Genomic DNA, 19,279 nt, shown 5'->3' with positions numbered 1-19,279 from the left:
TCCTGTCGGGTTCATGTAGACAGGGCTAGAGAAACCAGCGAAACTACGGGTGAATGGCGTCGGCTACCGACACTCCCCGGCGCCGCTGCCATTCCGAGTGGGGGCGCTGCCTCGATCGGAACAGCGGCCCTTCTATCAACTATCAACGCTCCGTTGAGCGCCGAGGGTGCATTTGAAAGTAAAAAGAAAACGTGGTTGCACGCTTTAGCGTTATCGGGCCGCCGCCGCTTATCAGCAGCCGCAGTCAGTAGCCATGTGGTGTGCCAGTTTGCTGCTTATCAATAGCCGCCATCGGCCGCCGCCCGCGGGGGTAGGGGATGTCAGTTCTGTGCGTTGACATAGCAGCTGCTCAAGGCCAGCACCAGGAGCGATGTGACGGAGCGGCGCAGCAAAAATGCAACCATGCTGTAGCATGACCGATATCGCCTTTATCTCGCCTTTACTTATAGTGCCGTGTTTTCGTTTCGATTGTAAGTCGGCCCCCCACTTCGGATTTTGAAAAATAGGTCGACCTACAATTGTGTAAATACGGTAGGTCATTGTCACTGTCAAGGAGGATTCCGACATATCACCTATACTTTTGTAGTTTACCTGTGCGCGCATTTGTGCTGCTCTGTATAAATGTAGCTTTTCGCGCAAAAATAAACTAGTTGAATTACGCCGCTTTGTGGTGTGTTCTCTGCATGTCCTAGTCTTTTTTGTGCGCCGGGAAACATTTGGCATTGGGCTGATGTGTGTGACATCAGTTTTTGATGTGGAGTTAACCAAACAAGCAGCGCAGCTATGTCCTGTATGCAGTCTTGCCTTGCCTTTCAGTTGCCATTCTTGTTTCTAACGAAGATATATTCTTTAACGTGCATTGACATCGCACAGTACACGGGCCTCTAGAATTTCGCCTCCATCGAAATTCGACAACTGCGGCCGGGATCGAACTCTCGTCTATCGGGTCAACAGCCGAGTGCCATAACCAGTGAGCCACCGCAGTGGCTAGTTAAAGGGTTTACATATCGCCACTTCAGAAACGGTAATAGAAACTTCTCTTCATATTCTTCGCAATGTTGGAAGAGAGCTTAAATGAGACGAGCAAGGAAAACAGATGAAAATACTCAGAGTTCGGTGCTAGTATGTGTGGAGTACTGTTAGCAGTATTTTCAGCAGCTGCCTGTGGGACACTTAGATTAGTAGTTGGTTCCTGTTAGGAGACATAAATGAGAACTTTTCGTTTGAAAAATGTATTTTATTCACTTTTTGGTACAGACAGAAGCTTGCGTAAGTGGCAAAAGGTGCTGGTTTTGAAGTCTGTCACTTTTTATCCATATTTTTAACAAATTACTAAACAACATTAATAATGGTTTCCATGCAGAATTCGTGCCACCCCCATCTGCCCTCCTGAGCCCTGCTGCCTGGATGAGGCTGCAAGTTGTAATATGCAGCGGAGCCCGACAGCAGAATCACTGCACAGCGCGTCAGCAAGATCGAGCCCGGCAGCTGTGCAAAGGGCACCACTGAGGGCTCTGCAGGCAACCAACCAGCGAAGTACGCCAGTACGAGGTAAGAGAGAACTGCTGCTATGGTTGTTCGTCATTTTCTGCAAGTGACCACAAAAAAAGCAGACTAGGATTCACAACTGAAATACAGAAGAACCCCAGTGGCAGGCTTTTCACGGGACCGCAAAAAAAATGAAAGAGCCGGGAAGTAGAAAAAATTGAAAAATGGCAATAGTGGGCAATTGAACGCGCTTATTGCAGTGCTACGACTTGAAAAAATTATGCAGCGTTGTCTGCCATTTTCTCACACCTGGTGAGCACAACTCCTCCAAACTTGCTGTATCATGTGGTTCTCGCGATCCTCACGAACATACCTACTCAGAATGTCTAATGCCACTACAGCTGACATAAAGGTTGGTTCTGGTAGAGGCTCATCATCTTCCTCTTTGTCACCACTACCACTGTTGTGCGCATCGACATGCTCGGCCACGATCTGGTCAACGGTGAACACCTCGGAGGTGGCAACAGCATCGTCTATAGGAACGTAATTGCTCTATGCGATCCCGTTCGCGTCAACCGCTTCCATGGCAGTGTGGACTTCTTCGCAGCTTTCGATGTATCTGTCCCTTACAGTTCCAGGTTCTGCTACGCACTCTGCATTGCCAAAACGCTTTGCGAAACAGTTTTTGACCATTGTGGTAGTGACAGCACTCCATGCCGTGGCCAAATAGTGTCTGGGATCTAGGATGTCTAGGATTGTAATGCCAGTCGGCTGCTGCCCGTGGTCTCCTTAAGATATGCGGTGCAGTTGTCTGAAAAAAGAATGGCTTCTCTGCCCTCACAGCCATCTTCGAGTCCATGTATGACAGAAACTCTTAAAAATTGCGCACGTCATCCATCCACACCTTACTGTTATTCTTGTGGTGGCAGGGAAGGTACCGGACATTTTTCAGGCAACGTGGGTTGCGAAATTTTCCGATGACCCATGGCTGCATCATCTCGGAGCCGTCCAAGTTGCAGTACAACATCGTGCCGAGACATTCCTTACTGCATTTCCCGGCTTGGCAAGCCTCGCCTTTAAGGCCCAGCGTCTTCAATGGCTGTACCTTGAAAAAGAGGCCCACGTCATCAGCATTGAAAATGCCTCTAGGTTCATAGCCATTTATAATGCACGCCACGGACTCTTTCCAGTTGTCTACGTAGAATATGCCGTGAAATCGTTGATCCCAAGCTTGTCTGCTATATCCAGTGCTTTTTTGTGCAAAATGGTGCCGTCTAAATTCACACCTCAGGGTAATGGCATCGGGGTGCGTACTGTAGCCCCAGAAGTCTTACAGCAGTTGAGGAGGTGCTGCAAACTTGGCCCTGCAGTCCATGCCCGCTGCTTCTTTCAGTACAAACAGGGGTACCTTTGGTCAGCACACCTTTTATTTTTTCAAGTGGTGTGCAAATATTCTGAAATTTCGAATAACATTTAACGCAATTCACAGGAAAAGCAGCCCGAGCAGAGCTATCCAAAGTGGCAGTCTGAGCTATAACCGTCAACATAACAGACTTGAACCATGCGCTGGCGGTTGTTGTTGTTACTTTGGAAGTGATGGCACATGCCCGCGGGGGGGCCATTGGGGTATTGGTGGGGTTAGGTGCAGATCCAAACAGGAGAAAAATTTATCCAGACTTATCTTAAGCGGCTCATAAATAAAAATTTAGGAATCTGGGAAAACACTGAATTTTGAGTTTTTTAGGAGATTGGAATGAAAGTCGAGGAAGCAAAGATGTGAGGATTATAATAAATAAATAAAAATTAATAATCATAAATAAACTCTGAGAGAAAAGTGAAACCTCGATTATCCATCCCCCGTCATACGACGACCCGCATTTTACGACGAACTTGTGCAGTCCCGGCAAAACCGCCAAAGAGATAATGCATTAAAAACCTCGATTATACGACGTAATTTTAGAAGGACCCCGCTTCGTACGACGGCTGGCTCGTACCGTCCGTCAAGAAAAAAAAAGGTCAGCAAACATAGCCCGGGATGTAGGCACACTTTTGCCAGGCGATAACAGGTGCATGTTTATCTTTTCACTTATCAAGTAAAGCGCCCGAGCCGCAGCACCGCTGCACCCTTAACGGCGATTTTTTTCGTTTATTGAAAACCAGCCCTCTATCGGCAAAAATGTGCTGCATTTAAGTTGCGAAAAAAAAAGACGACGATGAATTTCAGTTGTTAAAAAATATCGCGCTTAGCAGATCCCTAATATATATGTGAAATTTATTATGATGTAATTAGGAAGTAAATACAAAATTTTATTTCTGGGATTTGAAACTGTGACCGCTCGATGACACCGTGCCGTCGCTTTGTGCTGACTCCGGCCTGCCCAGTGCCCAGTTGTCCGTTCTGCTCTGCGCTGTTTATCGCACGTGTATCGCATCCGGACGTGATCTGCTTTTTTCGAAGCGAGCAAGTTACGAAATTATCGGCTCTGAGCGGTGTGGTTCACCATGTCACGGAGTCGCAAACCGCTGATGCTGGGAGATAAGCTCCGAATAATCGAAGAAGCTGAGAAGAGAACAGGTGCAACAAAGGCCAGCATCGCTCGCGACCTTAACATTCCAGAGTCATCGCTGAAAACGATATTGGCCAAGAAGGACAGCATACTGCTGAATGCAAGCAAGTTCGGCTTGAAGAGGAAAGCCGCGAAAGACGGGAAGTTCGCCGCCGTGGAGGCAGCTGTTGTGGAATGGTTGCGACAGTCACGCAGCTCAGGGATTGCCGTTGACGGACCCATTTTAAAAGAAAAGGCGGAGACGGTTGGACTGCGTTTCAACCTGGACGATTTTAAAGCGTCCAATGGCTGGATGGAGCGCTTCAAGAAGCGCCATGGTATTGTGTTCAGCCGCTGCTGCGGAGAAAGCGCTTCTGTGAACCCCTCGACTGTTAACGAGTGGTCCGAGTTACTGCCGGACTTAATACGGGAATACAAACCGTCCGACGTTTTTAACGCGGATGAGACCGGCGTGTTCTATAATTTGCAGCCGGAACAGACGCTGACCTTCAAGGGAGAAAGTTGCCACGGCGGCAAGCGGAGCAAGGAGCGCCTCACTGCACTATTTTGTGCTAACGAAGACGGCTCCGAGAAGCTTCCTGTCCTAGTGATCGGAAAGTTTGAGAAGCCGCGATGCTTCAAGAACTTGAAAAGGCTTGAAAAGCTTGAAAGGCTTGAACTTGAAAACCCAGCCGACACTGCACACTTGAGAAACGTCAAGGTTGTGTTCCTGCCGCCAAACTGCACCAGTCAGCTGCAGCCACTTGACGCAGGCATTATCAAGTGCGTCAAGCAAAAATACCGGAAGTTTCTGGTGCAACGCCGGTTGGCAGAAATGGAGCGCAAACAAGTGAGCCGTAAGCTTTCTGTGCTCGATGTCATGCACTACATTGCTAGTGCATGGAACGAAGTATCTGCTGATACAATCGCCAATTCTTTTAAGCACTGCGGCTTCAAAAGAAGCGATGCCTCCCCCGCCAGTGAAACTGTGATGCTCGAAGAAGGAGATGAAGCAGAATTTGGCAACTTGGAGCTGCCTGTAACCTTTGCCGACTATGTCGGTGCCGACGACGACGTCGCAGTGTGTAATGCGGTGTCATTGGAAGAGGTAATGGATACCATGTGCCCCGACGATAAAACTTCCGACGAAGAGGAAGTCGACGACGATGCAGAGGTTTGCGCTCCCATTCCGAGTTACGCGGACGTGTTGCAGAGCGTCGACAACATCCGGCGCTTTGCTTGCGCGCGCGACGATGTTGGCGACCTGCTGTCGGACGTGGCAGCCCTTGAAAGGAAATTGACGCGTCGAGGTTGGGCAAAGGTGAAAAAAAAATTACCGATTTTTTTTTAAACGGTAATAAAGATTTTTTTGCAAACCTGTTTCAAACAAATACTTGTTTTGTCTTTGTTAATCTGATTGGCGTAGGTTCTTGCCGCGGGCTTTCAAGGCGGTCAACAGCTTTCGGCGCAAGGCCAAGCACCACTGCCCACATTCTTCGATTTTCGATTATACGACGCCGTGATTATACGACAATTTCGCGCGGTCCCCTGAACGTCGTATAATCGAGGTTCCACTGTAAAGGGAAAGCAGAGTTCAACACAAAAATCTCCCGGTCTCGATAACATACCTGTGAAGTAGTTTACACACGAACTTGGGGGCGTGTCCTTGTATGGTTGCACTGAAGGAGAGGAAGACGGGAAGAGTTAACGGCAGCCCTGATCGAGCGAGGGGAATTTGGGAATACTTTATTCTCTGCCGTGCAAACCGCTGGCAGGAGAGAATGAAATGGCGTACGGATTCAGCGTCTCCGCATGACGCACATAGAGTCGACAGTGTGAACCCGGAACAGCATAAAGATTGAGATGACGAATCCCGCAGTGCAATAGCAAACCACGGTGCTAGACCCGCACCCGGGGAAATCTAAAGACAGAACTCTAAGCGCAAGAGTACATTACACCTATCTACCGCTTCAGTCAAGATAAATCAAATCAAACTACTTTCTTCCTCAAGGAGAGAGAGGTGGTGACAGGCTAAAGCCGCCTAATTGCAGCTTGACGAAGCCCGGTCTCTTGGCCAACAACACCTGGTCAAAACACCAACACGTGGAACGGCCTCACCTTGGAAGAGTGCAGAGGGAATCCGGAGGAGGCACTAAGATTGAAGACAGGAACAAGGAACAGCGGCAGGAACAGCCGTTTCGTGTGAAAAATGATTTGGGAATATATGTTGTCATTTGACCACTGCTGGAAAAAACGGTAGCCACATAAGCCATCGTGGCGAGTTAGGGGGACAAGAGACACGGATCACAGTACAGCCTCAGGCAGGACACATGTACAGGTGCGGCCAAAAGTAAACGGAGCGCGCTATTGCCTTCTAACATTTTTCACTTGGTTCCTAATTGAGACTGGCAACTGTAATATGTGCAGGCTAAAGTAGACAATAGTTCGCTTTCTCATGAGCAAATAATGGTTCCTCATGTCCTATAGGAAAGGCGAGATTACAATAACGAAATGGAGGGCTTCGTTTACTTGTGTCCGCGCCTGTACAGTCTGGCGGGGACGTCATCTTAAATCTGTTGCGGGTGTCACTGAGTCTACAATGTAGTTGACGGCAGAAAGGCGCTCTGCAACATGGCATCGATGGGTTGAATGTGGCCAAGGCATTCGTCACGGATAAACAAGCAGGGGCTCAAAAAGGTTTGGAGACCGGGATCAGGCTGCAGTCGTCAATTTCTTGTAAAGGGTTACGGGCAAGAAGAACCAGTGATGGAAGGTATGCCAGCGTAGATTACTGCTTCTGTCAGCAGGGTACCATGGGCACAGAAAGTTAATGTTTTGTTTTCAGTAACAACTTCCGTTGAGGCTAGCTGGTGTATATGCATCTTGACTGTGCAGCACAAATCACACAGGGACAAGGAATACGAATGTGAAGCAGTGCCATCATGGTACCAACTTTACTCGTTCATGCACAGAAATTTACAGGAAGCTTACACCGCATGACAACACACAATCAGTCGTGTACATAATGTCACTATGCAACTGGAGGCCAGCCATAACAATTATTTCCTAAAAAATATCTATCATGTATTAACCACAGAGGCAAAAACGAGAAATCCAGTTTACTTAAGACATACATGGGGAAAAGCAAAGTGACTGAGTCAAAGCAAAATGACATGCAAAGCAAAAGCAGAGTCATTGAATAATACAACTGAACTGTAACACCTAATTGGTCACTTTTTAAAAAAAATTGCAGCTGCAAAGTTGAAGTTGGTAACACAGGTCAGTTGGTCATCTTCCAAAACATTTATTTATTTATTTCAATACCCTAAAGGCCCAATGCGGGCATTACATAGGGGGAGGGAATTCATCAAATTAAACTTGACAAATATGGAACACAGCATATAAGCTGCTGAAGACAGAAATAAACAAGTTAAGAAGCCAGGTGCAAGTTAATAGGAGAGGGGGGGAATGGCTAGGAACAGGTACTGAAAAAATGCATATGTATCAAATCACACAAAAAAACAAAAATCGCACCTTCAGAAGTTACAAAACATGGCATCTACCTTTTCATGGAACGTTACGGCCGACACGCACACACTGAAGCACATCTTTCTGGATATCAATGTGCTCTCACTAACTTGCTTCGTATGTGGCCACATATCGGGCATAGAATTCGTGTGGAGAAATGACTTTGGAATATATGCTCTCAGTTGAGCACTGATGCAAAACAAAAGTAGTTGCCACATTAGGCATCGGCCTGCTTGCCATAAGAAATGTGGCAACATGCCAGAATGTACTGTATAGAGGCCTTTTTACAAGCAGTTAGATGGCTCATGCCACGTTCGACACTAGGTTGCGGGAGGCATGTTTTCCCACAACCGTGGAACGTCAAGGCACGAGAACCGTACGGCCCGTTAGCCAAGTGCCTCGAGTGCAGTACAAGTTGTATTTTGTAAATGTCACGTACATGTAATCATATAAAAGATTGTTGGACGCATGTTGCATGCAGTTGTAAGCATTGTCATCTATCCTAGCCTGTTAATTCAACCACCAACTGGCACTTCAGTTTCTGTGGTTTCTTTTTGTACAAATTGTATACCTTGTACTATAATACTTCTGCAACAATTTTTGAAGCAGAAAGCGTCATGATTAAACAGTTTTCCCTAGAAAGGGTAGTGTGTTGAAATTATTACACGACTATATTTATTTTCCAGACGTACAACTGCTATGTTTGAAATTACTGTATAATTGCGTATGCTTGTATATTGTTGTGCAGGTACGAAAAGGCGCATTTCAAGCAGCACTGAGTTTTCTTGAGTCGCGCGGGAGCCGCGATGGAGAGACTGAACGCCTCCGCCTTGAGCTTGAAGGCCGAAGGCTTCAGTTTTCAATCAGGCAGCATGACGACCTCATGCAGCTGCGTGCATGGGAAAGGGAGGAGCGGCAGCAAGGACGCCAAGCACACCTCGCTTCTCTGGAAGCTCATGCTCGGTTAATTGAAAAATAAAGTTCCTGTGCTGCAGTTGGCAGCCGTGTTTGAATTCCACCTTCATTTTAGAAATGGGTCGCTCAGGAGTGAGCCGGATATTTTGAGCCGCTCTGTTTAAAGAGCGAGTGAGCCATGGCTCAGTAAAAGTGAGCAGCGGTTCTTTTGGACAGCCGGTTCTCTCTAGTTCAGTGAGCTGTGTCTAACCGTTCCATTAGAGCCGCTCTTCAGCCGGGTGCGATTTGCGCACCATCTATTACCAGTGCGATAAAGCAACTGTATTCCCACTCTTCCTCATAAGAGTCGCAACCAGTCCGTCGGTCCCTCGGCTGTGTAGGGTGCGGTGAGCCCCTCCCCCCCCCCCCCCCTCCTTGTACCCCCAAACATTGACAAAGGCGCAGGAGTCACTGTCCGCTCGACAGCATCGCTGTGACGCCGGAAGCCTCTTAGCTTTTTTAAGCGCGCACATCAAACAGCGCACCAAGCAAGCGTGGCGCCGCTCGTTCCGGTGCTCCATTCCTACGGCAGTGGATCTCCACGCAGCTTCTGCAGAGATATGCGAACTGCCACGTGTTCCGCGAAGGGCCCTTTCCTTTGCTGGCATTCTTGGTGGCGCCGAAGCGTCGTGGGCCTCCGCTATCTGACAGTTCTACGACGGGCCAGTGGGTTAGTGGTCCTGCCAGTTGAAAAAAATCTCGCCATCCTTCGAGAGGTGACGCGCAGGATCGGCGGGGAAGGAAAAGAGCATCAAGCGATAAGGACAAGGGCTCCCGTAAGGAGAGGGCTTTCGGAATGTTTTCGTTATGTGTTTGTTTTCCTTTTAGCCAAGCCCTGGGCTCGAGGTTGTGGCAAACATCAGGGGCTGCGGCTACCTTCATTGGTTATCGAAGCTTATGGCCGCCCTAACTCCTTTGTTTGTAAAACTTACAAAAACGCAAGCAAATGCATTAGATGTCACAAGTCAGTCTTATCTAGTTTAGCTAGAGGCTCCTTGCACTGGCTTGTATTTCTACAAGTATCTAGGCTTTAATTCGTGGGTCGATAAGTAAGGTCTTGTAGAGTTGTTCTCTGTGCGAGAATTCCCTTTTTTTAGTTAGTTCGACCGTCTGTGTGACTACTTCTGTAACTCAGCTCGCCCTTGTATATTGTAGGGTTTCAATTGGGGAGATAAGTACGTTCTCCCCACTCAATCGCGGCTGACACGGTTCAAAGCCGCCCGGACCCCATCCCGTGATCGCGTACGCTACCGAGCGCACGCCGATCACGGCGGACCTTGCTCTGAGGGAACAAAGGAACGACACATTGGCTGACACAAACAGGCATTTATTGCTACAGCAACAATAACGCCAGCTAGCAACAAGGTACGCTAATGAATCAAGGTCGTCCGACACACCAGCAAGGTTCCGAGCGAATGTTCGCCCGCGCTAGGACAAGGGATATATACCCCGAAGGCCGGACGGGACGAGTACGGGAGCCTGTCTCTCCGCCGGCGACGAGCTGAGCCGCGAGCGACACGTCCGCTCGCTCCGACGATCTCAGCCCAAGGGACCCATCTCCCGCGCGCGGGCTTCAGCAGTCTCCCGCGCAGCGACGCTGGCGCCCTCTCTTGCCAGTTAATGTAACTCACAAGGGAATGCGTTCATCCTCGGGGTGAGACTGCTGCTGCACGGTGCCTCGCGGGAAAGCAAACAGAGGGCTGCAGGGCAGGCCCCCACATCCCCCCAACCTTAGACCCACGCGCCTGAAAGTACATGCTATGGAGGAGTCTCCTGGTCTTCATGTCCTTGAGGCACGTCTTGCAGCGGAGGTCACGCCGACAGCGTCCACGCAGTCTTCCGCGGTGTTCCGAAGGCGGCGTGAAGGTCTCAGCTAAGACGACTCGCATGGACCGCGGACTACCGTGTCCGCAGGCCCGCGAATAGAAGGCCGGTTGGAAAACTGCATGCCAGGATTCTGCAGTAGTCGCCAGGGCAGCAGCAGCCGGAGGTGACTGCTGACTGGTCTCGCCACAGCTGCCCCGGATGGATGCGGCGAACAGGATACAGGCCGCTGCGTCGCAGCAGGTGGCAGCGAGACGATGTGCACCGGACAGCAAGCCTGGGTGGCTCCACCCGATGTGCAAAATTGTCGAAACGCTCTCGGCGTGCCTTTAACGTAGGTCACGGGAGGGGAAAGTGCATCCACAAGGGCCTCGTGACACAATGCCTAACTCGATAGCAAAACGTGTCGGCGGCTGTGCAAACGCAAAGTTCGAGCGAGCAAAGCCATTTCTTGAGTTGAACGAGACTGCTCAGTTCGTGCGAGGTTACAAAAAAAAAACGAGCGGGCAGCAAAGTGCGCCCCCTTAACACCACGGTCCGGTGGTCGTGCCTCGTCTGACGTGGTGCAGGCAGCTCCGAAAAGCATTAGGCCTAACTACCACTCCGACAACGACCGTGAACACAACAAAGACCTGAAACGGGTTAAGTGCGCGCAGCCGCGAGGAGACATCAGCTTTGGGGGTGGTCCTACCCCGCTCACTGCACAAAGCATCTTCTGAGCGGTCGGCGCCCACCGTATCGGACGGTGTCGGAGCGCCCGATGCCGAGCTGCAATACCAGCGAGTTCGTAGCGGCACCCGTGGCCCCAGGCCACCCGGCTCCCGGAGCCGTGACTCCCAGAGTCGAAAATGAGACAGCAGAGAAAATATATACAGAAACTCGGACCACCCACGCGGCTTCCGTACTCGCTTGCTTCGGGCTCGGCGACTCCGCGGGCGCTAGGCCTCGCGCTCCCTCGATGCGGACCAAGTGATTCTCATGAAGAAACTCCAGGGAAATCTTAATTTAAAATGTGCTGAGCATGTCGAAAAGTTCAAACATGCTGCAGCGCAATACACCTCGCACTCAAGAAAGCATGCCGCAGGTCCTAGCGATCAAAATTCACTCTAGGCCTAGCACTTGTCAAGTCCGGACAAATAGCGTTCCTCGAACCGAACCAACAGTCTTCCAATGTTCCAAGAGCGGGCCCCACGTTGGGCTGCCAGATGTGGGGTTTACTTGGGGAGATAAGTACGTATCCCCACTCAATCGCGGCTGACACGGTTCAAAGCCGCCCGGACTCCACCCCATGATCGCGTACGCTACCGAGCGCACGCCGACAACGGCGGGCCTTGCTCTGAGGGAACAAAGGAACGACGCATTGGCTGACACAAACAGGCATTTATTACTACAGCAACAATAACGCCAGCTAGCAACAAGGTGCGCTAATGAATCAAGGTCGTCCGACACACCAGCAAGGTTCCAAGCGAATGTTCGCCCGCGCTAGGGCAAGTATATACTCCGAAGGCCGGACGGGACGAGTACGGGAGCCTGTCTCCCCGCCGCTTCCTCGCCCCGCCGGCGAAGAGCTGAGCCGCTAGCGACACGTCCGCTCGCGCCGACGATCCCAGCCCAAGCGACCCATCTCCCGCGCGCGGGCTTCAGCAGTCTCCCGCGCAGCGACGCTGGCGCCCTCTCTTGCCAGTTAATGTAACTGACAAGGGAATGCGTTCATCCTCTGGGTGAGACTGCTGCGGCACGGTGCCTCGCGGGAAAGCAAACACAGAGGGCTGCAGGGCAGGTCCCCACAATATATATGTAAATATACTTCCTCTCTTCATCTGCATTCGTCAGTCGTCCCCATCTTCAAACACTGCCTGGAGAGGTCCTGTGCCCCTCCGAAAAAAAGGAGAAGACCATGCCTAAATTTACTACACGGCTATTTTACTAATGCATATATTGTTTTATTTCAAAGCCATTAAGCTAGACTGCATAACACAGGTTACGCTGTAACCGGTTATGAAGTCTAGTTTTTGGCTGAGCCGTTCCGAGCCGCTCACTGAAGTGGGCCGTTTTGCCCATCTCTACTTCATTTATTATGTTTTCTTTCGGAAAACAGCACCAGGGCTCATGTAAGATGTGACAAACGATGAATACATTGCATTTTTATGTACCAAACAATCACTATTCCAATGCAAAGCACACGAACAATAATGACCGTCACCTTAGATTTACGACAATAACAAGCCTCTCACATTGAAAGGAAATGATTTTAGAGCCCAACTGTTGCTGGATTCACTGGTCATCCAAATTGCACTGCACACCATAATGAGGACACAAAGAAGCATGCCAGCTATCTGTTCACATTTCTCATACCTTGTATACTCTTAAGCAGGCAATGCACTCTCACTTTATAGCGAACACCAAACCTGTTCCAAAACAGAACCAACACCCCAACTGGGGACGCAAACACAGCGCTTGTGTTTGCGTCCTTCTCGTCTCGTATTTGTTACTGCTGCGCTGCAATTTTTCCAGTATGGGGGAAGTACATTATTCATTACCAATGCTGTGAAACTGAAACAAGACCGCCCCAAGTAGGATGGCAAGCCAAGCATGCTGGGGAAGAGAAATCCCCGAGCACCGCTTGGAGAGGCAGTCGTGTCATGTAACTCGAAATAAACGGGTGTCGTTTGTATTCGCTCAACGAAGTTGTCTATTTTTAACGAAAGCTACATAAATAGAAGCTGGTGCCGAAACTTGGGATATACCCCGAGACCTAACGGAGATGACTACCTGGATGCGACGGCGAAAAATAACGAAGTAAAAGCCAATTTCTACTCCGAAGCTGCCACACAATGCTACCGAGTGCAGCGACATAGAGAGACACAAAGCGAAGCTCTCCAGTCACAGGTGACTCGACTCATTGCGGATATTGACTCCTGCATGAAAAGCCGCACGGGCAACGAGAAAGAACTCAGTATTTTCTTGGCAAGAATGATTTCTCTGCAGACCCGTCTAAACAAAGCTAACGCCGCAGTCGAAGAGCTACTGCCAGCGGAAGAAGCGGAGCAGGACTATACCGAAACCATCGAATATGACGACAAGATTGTTACATCGCGAAGCTCCAAGCTGAGATAAAAGAAGATCAAGGGAAGACGAAGCCGAAAGAAGAGCCATCGCCAAGCAATGACGCAGGCGCGGCAACCCTGACCTGCCAGGTGAAGCTTCCAAAATTAGAGCTCGTAAAATCTGACGGCAAAGATGTGTCCTCGCTAGAATTTTGCGAACAGTACGAGCAAATTATTCACAAGAACGATAGGCTGGCGACCTTGGACAAGTTCGGGTATTTAAAATCGGTTGTGACTGGCGAAGCAGCAAGAACGATCAAGGGCACTGCGCCCACATCACAGTGATATGGCGACGCCATCTTGCTGCTGAAAGAAGGCTTCAGCGGGGAAGACGGCATCGTACAAGCCCAGATGCGAAAGCTCTTGAACCTTGAACCTGTGGGAAGCACCGAAGACAAATGGTCCCTCCGGCTGTTATACGATACCTTCGTCTCTTGCCTCCGTGGCCCGGAGGCGCTCGGCCAGAAACAAGACTTGCGGCACGCTGCTCTACCCCGTAGTACAGCGCGCCGTGCCGAAAGAAATATCGCTCGAGCTCCACCGAGCCATAGCGAGGGAGGAAACCTCGGAAACGTCAACACGAAACAGACTGGATCTCCGCTGCGAAGCGACGACGCTCTCGGACAGCCAACAGAAACAGCTGCAAGAGGTACTCTGTCTATTCTCGAAGTTAATTGACTTTTTGAGGATTCAAGTGCAAAGCCGCGAGAGCATGGCAGCTCAGCAAGGTACTATAAAGACGCACTGGAACGAAATATAAATCCTCAGCAGCTGTACTACAACAATCAGCAAGAACAGATCATTGTTTCCTTTGCAAGGAGAATAACAACGCAACCAACGCCTGCCATGCTGGCATTTCATTCGAAGAAAAGAAGAAAATGCTACGTTCGGGAAGATGCTGCTTCCGCTGTACGAAGGCAAATCACCGTTCTAACGAGTACAGAAGCAGCATTAAATGCGGTAACTGTGCAGGGCAGCATGCGACGACAATGTGCGATCCAGAATTTACCCATCCGAAAGTCAAAGCAAATGCAACCGATGCGACAACAGTCCCAGTGAATTTGCACTACAGTGAAAGAAACTCGCAAACGAGTACTGCTACAAACGGCAACGGCGTTGTGTGCTGGTGAAACGAATGCTGTATACTTAGTGCTCGCTTTGACGGCGGCAGCCAACGTTCATTCATTACAAAGCGAGCATCTGTAAAACTCGGGTGTCGAGCTCTTAGAACAGAAACGTGAAAGGTTGGCGTGTTTGGTGGACACCAATCAAAGCGAGGCTTTAGCAGTGCTGGTGTCGCTAACCGCGCAAAAGAAGAAGGTCAAACAGATCGAAATTCTTGAGACAAATTTATATGTGAACAAAGAATCCAGATTCCTGAACACACGATCAATGAACTACTTGAACCTCTGGCTGCAGCCGACAGGACCTGCGATAACAAAAGAGGTGACATCGACCTCCTCGTCGGGTCAGAGCATTACTGGGAACTTGTAACTGGAAGAAACAAGCCGCTAGACAGAAAACTCCAAGCAGTCGAGACTGCCTTTGGATGGTGCATTCAAGGACCAGTAGAAGTAAAGATAGTTGACTGGAAGTGCATGCAAACCATTGCCCTTCGCACATCACTGGTCGAGAGTGAGAGCATAAATTGCCTGGAACGTTTCTGGACCCTGGAGTCTATCGGAGTCACGGATGACAATAACTTTGTTGGGCAACGGCTGCTTGATTATTTCGAAGATAGTATACGGCGTAGTGGATCACGATACGAGGTAGCCCTTCCCTGGAGGCAAAACATCGATCCAAATGACAAGGAGACTGCTGAAAAATGACTGTCCCAACTGACAAACCGCCTTCGAAGAACTCCTGAATTGCTGGAAGCCTACGACGCTGGCATTAGACAGTATCGCATGGACGACATAGCTGAGCCAGTGGTAGAAAAGGAAGAAGAGGGAAAGCTGATCTACTACATGCCGCATCAGCCGGTGTTCCAAGAAAACGAGCAATACGACGAGACTGCGAGTGGTTTTCGATGTTTCGTCGCATGGACAGAAGTTGAAGTCACTGAACCAAAACTTCGCGAGTGGTCCGAATTTGCCAGCTGACCTTATCACACTGCTACTGAATTTCAGAAGCAACAAAATAGACTTCGTGGCAAATATTGAAAAGGCATTCTTACAAATAGAGATGAGAGGATGACATAGATGCATTGTGCTTTCTGTGGTACCATACGAAACCGGGTGTGAGTGGAACAATAAGCGAAGTGCAGACTTATCGAATGAAGCGAGTTCCACAGCGAGTCCTTTCTTGTTGACCGCAACTCTACACCATCACTTGAGGAATATGGAAGAGTATCCGGACACAGCATCATTGCTGGCACATTCATTGTATGTGGACGACCTCTTAACGGGAGCAGAAAATGAAGAGGGAGCCCTAAAGATCTATGAAGAAGCTAGGACAATCTTCAGTGCGACCTCTATGACACTGCACAAGTCGGCGTCGAACAACCAGACATTGAACGAACGGTGTGAGACGGATGATTGTCAAGCAAGACACTTAGGATACCCGTTACTCGGCAAGCCAATCTGATCAACATGGAGATGAACTAATTAGAAAATGGGACCAGGTACTCGTCTAGTGCTGGTGGGTCTACACTATAGTACTGCGAAACTTGACTTTCGTACAGGCAGGTGTGAGCATTTGACAATAGTGTAGGCACTCGGTACATGCGACCAATATTTTGCCGCCTGACCTTTTGATTTTTAGCAAAATCGAGAAATGCAAATTCTGTGGTCACCTTCCCAAACCCCCACTCTACTGCTTGACGTACACTGCTCATTTGTTTTGTTAAACCAGGCTTCGTGAGGCTGAAGACTGAATTCCCCAAATGGCTTGAGCAGTAAGGGTCTCAGCGGATAAGCTGGGTCCCCATATATGACAAAGAAGTGGCCTTGGGTTATCTTCTCGAGCTTCTCGAACAGGCTTGTTTTCTTGAGCATGCCTGAAATGAAATGGCTTCTTTAACAACTTTTTGGCGTTTTAGGCACGTAACTTGGGCCGTTGGGCATAAAATAGATAAAGTAGCCTCAGGTGGTGTGAGCTTATAAAAGTCTTGAGTCAAGATGAGGCAGCGTGAGTCATGAGTTAAAATGTGTGAGTGAGTTGGAATGAGCGAGGGCAGATAAGTAGCGAGTAGAAACGAGTGAGCCCAGGCGAGCCATTAGCCGAAATGAGTGAGCGAGCCTAGATGAGAGGTGAGTCTGAGCCCGAATGAGTTGTGAGCCTAAATGACTGAGTTCCCGAGTTCAGTGAGCCTGAGCCTCTGTGAGTGTGAGTGAGCCCGTAGGTTGACCAAAGTTTTGTGAGTGAGTGAGCACTCGTGATTTTGCTTAGGTATGAGGGTGGTAAAATGGGTAGAAGCTTTCCCCGGTCTAGTGATTGCTTCTTTTGGGTGAATTGCATGAAAAATGGGGCTTTGACCCCACCTTGAGTAGAAGAAAACACCTCGTGCCATGGCGCTGTTTGGCCACAGATGCCCTTGGTTAATAAAAACTCATGAACATCGGTATAAATGACCTTCTGCATATATGGCAATTAATTCATTATGCTCACCCATCACACAGTTAAGGAGGAGCTTATGTGCCCCTGCATTTTTTTTCTGCAATCTCTAGCTACCCTACCCCTGTTCATGTTCATGAAAAGTAATCAATGCAAGCAGTTCTTTGATTTTGCCATCATTTTACATTTTGCTGTGTATGAGAGGAGGTAACAAGTTATCACTCGAGCTTTACTGATAACAGCACAAATGAACGACAAGTTGAGTTACATAACAAAATAGGTTTAGTGTCAGGCCATGTGACGTGGCAGAATCGGGATTCAGAAATACATAATCATTTCATACATATGTTTTCAACAGTGCTGTATTGTATGCAACTGCACAGCCACTTTTCAGAGGACCACATGCATACTGACTGTGCAAAACAGTAGTCCATTCTGTGACAATTCAATTGCAGCTGTGTCCATCATCACTGCAGAGAATGACCACTGACTTTCTACACTTAATGACAACACACATGTATGTTTACAAGCATAGATGGCATCACTGCAGCACAAAAGAGTTCAAATGCACCCATCCACTTTGCTTGTCCTGTTCACGCTCTTATCCCGGTTCATTTTTTGATGAAAGTGGTCTCCGTGTGAGTAGAATGCGGTACCACATCAGTAAAGGACAACCTCCATCTGTACCTGGTGTCCCTTTTCAAGGCAAATTTGAGGCTTCATGTCCGTAATTCTTACCTGGGTTGGTCTCTACCATAATGTGCTCAAGCAATTTAACAAACTCATATGAAGTAAATGCAGCTACCTGCATCATGTCTTCGGCCTCAGAAAGGCCCGTCTAGCTCGAAAATTATGCCATTGGGGCACGTCACGGCCTGATGTTTGAGTACATGGCAGCGTAGCGTTTGTGCCCTGAAAAATCTTGTTGCTGCTCTGATGATGAGCGACAGATTCGCCGAACAGTTGCATCTACAAATCCCCAACAGTTTGTTAGTGGGGCCCCTTTTGCATGCACAGCCTGAAAAAAAGAACAACAGACTGTTAAAGTTTCTCAATGCCATTCGATGCAAAAGGCATACACAAAACCTATAAGGCAAAATAAACCATACTTTTTTCCTGCTTATATTTGTTCCTATGTCAGGATTGTTTTACAGCTGTTCAAACACAATATCAGCCATGAGGTAACGAAACATCATTCTGTAGCTAATAATGAGGCTCATTACTGGCCTATTTTATGCCAGCTTTCAAATAAAGCCGCTTGCTGCAAGATATACATGAGCCTTCGGCACTAAATACGCGATAACGAGTTGCTCAAAACTTTGTAGGCATGCATAAATGAATTTGGTATACTGATAGTTGAACAAAGGAAGCGCAGGTAACTTCTGAAGCACAGGCTTGAGCTTTGTTTATTACTCACAGGCCGCTTGCACTATACCTTATCTGCGCTATAATAAGGCTTCTCATGCAGTATTTCGCGCCGGAACATGTTCACATCAAAAGAAATTTTCTTGCCTGACAAAACCTTTCAAGGGTGCTCAAATCAAGCCACGAATGCGTGGTCAGGTTCTCCAGCTGGTGATCAAAATGGTGCTCAATATGTGCAAACACCGTGTTGACAACATTTGAGATCACAGATGAGTGGCGGTTAAAAAGTACCTCTAGATCGAAGAGGCGGTTGGGGTACGCCAGCCGCCGCAGTGTCATGCACAGCGCTTCACGGCCGGCCACAGAGACACGCTGGGCACTTACAAAATCGCTGGGTATCTTGAGGCAATCAGCCAGATAACCAAACTCGGCCTTCTTAAAGCGGGAGTGCCGCTCAAAATCTGAGTCCTCCATGCGGTCAATGTTCAAGAGGCCACGCGCTGCCAGATCTCGGCGCGGCTCTGGCTCAAGGAGGGATACGTATAAATACATGTCTTCAATTTCCCTCCATGAGAGAGTCCGAAGCAAGAGGGGGTCAGTAAAAACACTGTAGCGCGCCATAACTTGCAGTCGTACGGCTAAATCGGCACACTGCAACCACCTAGTACTGCAACGAAAAAACGAAAACTACAAAAGTCGGATAGGCCTACGGGATTGACTAGGTGCTGGCTGCTAGCTACGGCTTCAGCTGGCTAGCTTCACGAGCGCAGTTGCAAAGCCGTTGAGCCTATAACGTAGTATTTACTTAATAAGTAGAAATAAATATTACTGCTATATACGCAGGATCTCACTACATATAAATTCTTCCAATACGCGCGTATTTATGCTTGCGATTATCATCACAACATAAGC

The 19,279-nt window shown here is 48.6% G+C and overlaps 1 pseudogene; it reads right to left on the bottom strand.

Moving 5' to 3' along the window:
- Positions 1 to 16,049: 16,049 nt before the first annotated feature.
- Positions 16,050 to 18,988, bottom strand: LOC144113705 (uncharacterized; annotated as a pseudogene).
- Between the last annotated feature and the right edge of the window lie 291 nt (positions 18,989 to 19,279).

The sequence above is a fragment of the Amblyomma americanum genome, chromosome 1 (genome assembly GCF_052857255.1).
Source record: "Amblyomma americanum isolate KBUSLIRL-KWMA chromosome 1, ASM5285725v1, whole genome shotgun sequence".
Taxonomy (NCBI): Eukaryota; Metazoa; Arthropoda; class Arachnida; order Ixodida; family Ixodidae; genus Amblyomma; species Amblyomma americanum.
The sequence above is the reverse complement of the archived record's forward strand: the minus strand, read 5'-3'. Positions and strand labels throughout refer to the sequence as shown.